Source organism: Pinus tabuliformis, chromosome 8, assembly GCF_031772625.1.
Source record: "Pinus tabuliformis cultivar Carrire ecotype Pingquan chromosome 8, CPIR1, whole genome shotgun sequence".
Taxonomy (NCBI): domain Eukaryota; kingdom Viridiplantae; phylum Streptophyta; class Pinopsida; order Pinales; family Pinaceae; genus Pinus; species Pinus tabuliformis.
Genome location: NC_142294.1, coordinates 194,348,208 through 194,355,280, shown reverse-complemented (window position 1 = coordinate 194,355,280; position 7,073 = coordinate 194,348,208).

Below are 7,073 nucleotides of genomic sequence, written 5' to 3'. Positions count from 1 at the left end.
ATCTTTGCATACCAGCATAATGTATCTAATGCTGATAAATTTGATAAGGTTGATGGGCATAACCATTATAATATGATTGTTGGTAACTATTTTGAATATGTGGCTGCCCATTACCCGCAAATCTTTGTTGCTCAGGTCCTCAGTAAGCCTGTTGGAATTGTGGTTTTTGATATTGTACCAGCCATGCTTGTTGGACCATTTTCTATTGTCCAATACTAGATATTTGACCAAGATGAGGGGTGATAGTACCTATTTGAGCCTTAGTCGCTGCAGTTAAGGAGCCACTAATCTGTGGTCGTGATTGAGTCGTGGAGACAAGAGGTCAATGTATTACGACATGAGAGACTTGAGGTTGACATACAACAGGCAATGCTTGTACTTGCGACACCATCAAAATAGGCAGTGTAGTGGGAATGTTTGACACAGGTTGACTTGGCTGCTGAGGCAGTATTGGTACCCAACCACTAGATGCAATTAAAGCTTGACCTGAATTTTGTTGTGAACTCTCATATGGTTGCTCTCCTAGTGGGAACAATGAAAAGGCATATTGCCCCCCATATGGTGGCAATCTAGTGTTAAAAGGATAAATTGGTCTTTGAAGATAGGACTACCCAAATTGATACTGATGTGAAGGATCAATTTGCTGAGACTTGACATAAGAAATTCCAGATAAGATTCTAGATGAACAAATAGGAACAGACCATGCTGTCGAAACAGTTCCTGGGTGGACTCCATCTACTGGTTGAGAACTAGTTGGGATAGATGGTATACCAACGAACATTTTCGAAGTAGTGGCAAGAGGTTCTGCTGTTGCTGTATCGGATGACACAGTCCTAGATGTTGATGGTTGTTCAGACATATTGAGTCTATCCAAAATATTTCCTAGTGATTCGACAGGAACTTGCGATGAAGGGTGATCAAAAGAACTAACTTCTATAGTAGAAGGATATAGGTGGATCCCAGTTCCATAGTGCAATGGGGTACTAGATGGAAGATCCTCTACAATCTCTTCTTTAGCAATCAATCCAGGTGGAAGAGGTAGACCGTCAGGTTCGTAAAATATTTCCGGTGCCGAAGAAGGTATAGACTCTACAACAACAGATACTGGAGGGTTGACACTTTCTAAATTAGCCCTAGATGTAGCTAGTTTAGGAATATAAATGTTTACTGTTACACTAGGATCATTTCTAATGTCTTCTTTTAACTGTGAAACTTCTTCTGTAGAGGCAGGGGTACCAGAAATAATCAGAATAACTGGAGTCTCTGATGATGTTGAAACACAAGTTTCAAATAAACCAAGAGATTTCGACCCAGTTAAATGAGATCGTTTGGCCTAGAATGGTTTCATTTCCGGAGTCAAAGACGGTTGAATCGTTAGTCTCTACGAATGATAGGGTTTTGATTGACTTTCTTCCATGGTTGCGGATTACTTGATCAACTTAAAATTAAAAGGGGAAAATGTTATTTCGAATTAAATGAATTTTATGACGTTTTGACACAACTTTATTTTTCAATTTTTAAGAGTCAAGAAAAAGCTAAAGATGACTCTAGTCACCTTTTATTTTTAATGAGACTGAAGTGACAAGTGCTCAGATGGACCTTTTCTTTTAAGGAGTCGAAAAGGAATGAAAGTGACTACTTTGGAAATCTAGACAGAGGGATTACCAAACCAATCGCAAAACTGCAATATACACCTCGGTGGTAAATTATAAAGAAATTACCAAGGACTTTACGTATGACATCCAATATTCTTGAATGTTGTGTTTAGTGCACTGCAATCGATAGGGTGGCAGACACAGCTTCCTAAGGATAAAGGATATCAGCCTATTATGGTCTCTCAATATATACTCGACGGTATGTGGAAGCACAAGTCCGTACTGGCACTTGTCATATCAAAGAGGAGGAATCACCCAACCTATGATGAAAATGAGAGTTACCAGGCTTTACGATGCCAGAATATGTCTCTAGCTTAGACTTATAGATGTTGTGCATTAGGTTCCAAAGCATTTTTATGTTCATTGAGGTTTATTTTATAGTTGATATTTCTTAAGAAGTTTTCCTTTCAAGGTTCACCACGTGATGTAGATGTAAAATTCCTAAATATGCAATCTAAAATGATAATAATCATTTATGTTCTTTTAGCAATGAAAATCCTAGCTATAAAGGAAAGAAGATTATGATTATTCTTTCAGCAGAGAGCATAGAGCACACACTAAATGCACTTTCCTAAATCAAATTCCGCAACCAGTCTAAATGCAAATGCAAATGCACATGCATGTATTTGTTTTCCTATTTCCTTAATGTGAGAATGCCAAAAAAGAAAACTAAGTACAAATCTGAGCTACTTTTCTTCAAAGCAACACTTTAGCAATTTCCTTTTCAAAATGAAAGGAAGACTTAGACAAAACTTTCAATTTCGAATGAAAAACTGCTTTTGACACTTCAAATATTGACAATTCAAATCAAATATAATGGAAAAAGTACAATCGACTATCTTAAAGAGGAAGACTTTACGACACTCTTTTTCTTGACCCAAAACAATAGTTGTGACACTTTTGAATCAAAAGACGATAGTTCGATTAAGTTACTATTTGCAAAGGAGGACTGTAAATGATGAAAAATACATAAAAAAAAACATTTACAATTCCTTATCAATGGAGGCTGAATAATGTGAAGGAAGAAGGCTTCAACAGTGATATAGTGATCATAGGCAGCAAAACTATTGAATAGAGTTGAAAATAATAAAGAAAAAACCAAATTCTAGAGAGGGAAACAGTCTCATTCAATCATCGCACCTATCCTTAAGGGAAACAGGGACGCATCTCACCTGTAGTACATGGGAAGTGCGATGCATCCAGACTGCCAATGAGAGACAGTGCGATGGTCCAGAGAATGAAACTGAGCTTGGTTTTTGCTCAAAATTTGTAGCTAAGTTCAGTTATTTCAGTCAAGCTATGATAGAAAATAAACCAAAAGTATAGGGGTATGATCTTATGAGGTTATTGAGCTACTACTAGGGCACTTATGATGTTTGCAAGTTAGATGTTCAGTTCATAAACCAACCCAGAGATTGACTGAAGCAGCGTTGATCTACTTTGCAGTTGCATAGTAAAATCAGCTCGAAGGCTAGCTGGCTTAACTTCAGGCTCCATCTATAGTTTATAAAGTAAACAACAGTAACAAACAAATAAACTATTCGCTCCCCAAAGGAATAGCCATTTTGTTTATGGGAAAACTAGTGTCTATTCAGATCTACTAGTCCCACTAAGACAGGTAGCTATCTTAGAAACAGACAATTCAAAGTAACTTGTGTTTTCCTTTATGTATGATAGATAAGAGAGAAATAGAGAGCACCAACCTTATTCTTTCGCTTGGCTCCTTGCTTGTTTCCTCTCTCCTTTGATAGAGCTTTGCCACTCCTTTCTCACTTGTCTCGCTTCAAAGAACACTTGTATAGTCAAAGCAGCAAAATGCCATCAAAGCATAGAGATCTATGATACCATAAACAATGTAGAATCAGATGTACATTAACCATACAAATGCATATGCAAATACAAGATTCAGAAATATACAAGTATATGGAGGAAAACTCAAATAGCTTTATTGATAATAGAAGTAGAAGAGAGGATTACAACCTAGCTATCTAATCCAGCATCATCCTCCAAGCATGAAAGCCCTCTTCACCTCATGAAAAGCAAGATCACCCAACAATGCAATGTCTTCAAAGAGAAACCAACAACACTTCCTTACAAATTACAAAATTCCAGCCTCTAGATCTCTAGGATGAGGGATCCATATATAGATGTTTGTAGATGAGTGAGTCAGCATTTGGGTTTTTGATTAGTGTCATTTCACTAATAGTTCTTCATTCCACTTGGAGATTTCATGATCTCTTACTCATCCCTGGGCGAATTCAGAGAGGCAAGTGTCATATGAGCAGTTTCTAGAAGATTCTTTGAGTTTCCACCTAGCAAACTGCCTCTTCCATTTGTCTACTCTCACTCATCACACCCTACAGAAGGGCTTTTCAGTATGCATCACACCCCCCGTGCGTAATAGGTGAGATGCATCACACCCTTAGCATGGAGCAGTCTGTATGGTCCAGGTTTGACAAGTTTTGAGTAGTTTTTTAGGGAGAACTTCTGGGAAATGATGTAATCAGTTGACCTTGATCCTTTAGGGTTTGAAGCAACACTTTTATGGGTTTGAGAGCCCTTGGTTTATTGACATATGTGATTGGGGTTGCAGTGCCCAAATATGTCTATAACAATGCCTATTATAAATAGTGCTAAACCTCCAATGTTCTCTTCGAATAAGAAGAGGCCTAGTGGATTGATTTTCTTCAAATGTATCACTAGAATTCTTCCACTTGACTTGATTGATGGTGTAGGACAACATATTCCATTTTGACTGAGCCAATGGGAAATGCTAGTCCTTATGGAGCCTCATCGGCTGTGGCATATTCCATCTCAACTGATCTAATAGGTGATGCTGGTTCTTGTGGAGCAGCATCAGCTGTGGTTTCTTCCACTTTGGCTGAGCCTTCACCATCCTTCACCTTTGTAGGTATAATTCCCTCCAGTTCTTCTTCATACAATTCAACGAATTGTGGCCAAGGTAAAGGAGTTCGAGCCAACGTGTGAACTACCAGTAGCCAGACCAACCTATGATTCGTGAGGACTGCTAATACTTGTTGAGAGTGATGGGCAGATTGCACCATCAGTTGAAGAATTTTCCAGAGAAAGAAGGGAATGTTCAGCGAAATAATTTTTGCATGCCAGAAACAAAGGGACACTAACAGTTTAAAATGATACTTGAACATCATTGTAAAGTGTCCTTCACAGGTAATTTATCTTAACACGAAGTATGCAACTTCACCTGAGAGATAAGGTAACGACTTACAATCATACCCTCTTCCTTTTTGAATTGTTGTTTCTCTGGCTTGTAAAAATGCTTGCGGGATATCTAGCAAGGGAGCCTTCCACGAAAACCACTTCTGCCCTTCCTGTGGTAGTCCACTAACACCCGAAACAACTTCCTCTATGATAGGGATATTAAGACCCCAAAATTTGGAATGATCTTCTTCCATTTTCAACACAAATTCAGCTGTAACAGTCTCGTTAAACACCTGAAATCTCTTAAAATATCTATCCCAACCTACATTTACAAATACCTCCCATACATTTGCGTTACTGCAGACCAAAATTGTGCTCTCTAGTTTACATCTCATAGCCGCTCCACCCATTCTTTTATAGCTCAGTAGCAACACTTTGGAGTAGCAGAAAAACCGCAGGAGGGAGTATCAGTAGGTAATTTTTTGTAGAAAGGCATAAGAAATTGTGATAAAGGGTGTACGAATGGAAATTTTTAGAAAGATGGGAAAAATCCACAGCAAGTTATGGAAATAATGGCAAGCCATCATGGTAATTTCTCTGCAGACTCCAAAGGGATTGGTTCATTAAATCAAGTATCGATTGATAAATGTGTAGAGTAAGGTAAGAATCGTGGAGTGGACGTATTGGCACAATATTTTTATGATGACATCGATGAATCATTGTTCAAATTGATTACACCGCCATTTTTAACTATAATTGTACCTCCCCCTAACTGAAAAGTGACAGTTTGTGGTCACCTCAAGTCATGTCAAAATAATTACTAATAAAATCCCCAATGTCTGCTTAGGGAAATACCTGGCGCTTACCTGGCAGAGTGACAACCCAAAGGAGTAACCACATTGATGGTGTAATGAGATCTGATGAGTAACAACATCAGGTACATAGAAAAAAATTGTACGATGGAGTAGCAACATCGGAGGAGTAGCAATAATGGAGGATTAATAACATCAGAGGAGTAACAACACCAAAGGAGTAACAGCACCAGGTACTTAGAAAAATTTTCACCACAGAGTGGCAGCAATGGAGGAGTAACAACATCATAGGAGTAACAACACTGAAGGAGTAACATCACTAGGTACTTAGAAAAAATTTCACCATGGAGTAGTAGCACAAGAGGAGTAACAACATCGGAGGAGTAACAACACCAAAGGAGTAAAAACATTGGATACTTAGAAAAAATTTCACCATGGAGTAGCAGCACCAAAGGAGTAACAACAACGGAGGAGTAACAACATCAGAGGAGTAGCAGCACCGAAGGAGTAACAGCACTAGGTACTTAGAAAAAATTTCACCATGGAGTAGCAGCACCAGAGGAGTAGCAACATCGGAGGAGTAACAACACCGAGTACTTAGAAAGTTTTTCTTGACTCCATAGGATATAAACACACAGTGCTAGTACCTACAAAAAAACAATTGAGTGGTAACAACATATATACATATAAATATATATATATATATATATATATATATATATATATATATATATATATATATATATATATATATTTATATGTATATATGTTATATATATATATATATATATATATATATTTGTATATGTATTTTTATTTTCTTTTAATCAAAGGATGTAGAGGAGGAATTCTCTGCACTGATAACCTTCAAACCAGATTTATCAGAGAGATGTTTGATGAAGGCATCTTTAATGGCCGCCTGATGATATAGTCTGAGATGATGTCCATTTACAATAAAAGAATCATGTGTATCATCAATCATGACAATTTTGATAGTTCAATTATCAAATACCTCATCAATCTCGTAAGGCCCCATCCAACGAGAGCAACGCTTTCCCTTAAAATCCTTAAAATGAGAATCATATAGTAATTCCCAATCCGCTTTATGAAACACCTTATTCTTAATAAATTTGTCATGCCATTTTACTATCTAATGTTGAATTGTAGTAGTTCTCTAGACAACCATTAAACAAATTTCATTAAGTTCATTTAGCTATTCTAGTTGGTGTTTCTGAGCTTTTGAAAGGTCCAATCCTACTTCGAGAACCGTTCTAAGCATATTGATCTCAAATTCTATTGGAAACAATAGAGGTTTATTGTAGATAATCTCAAATGGTGAAAACCCTGTTGTATCCCACCATGATGTTTTGTATGCCCAAAGAGCTTCAGGAAGTTTTTCAGCCCAATCTTGGTGATGCTTTGCCAC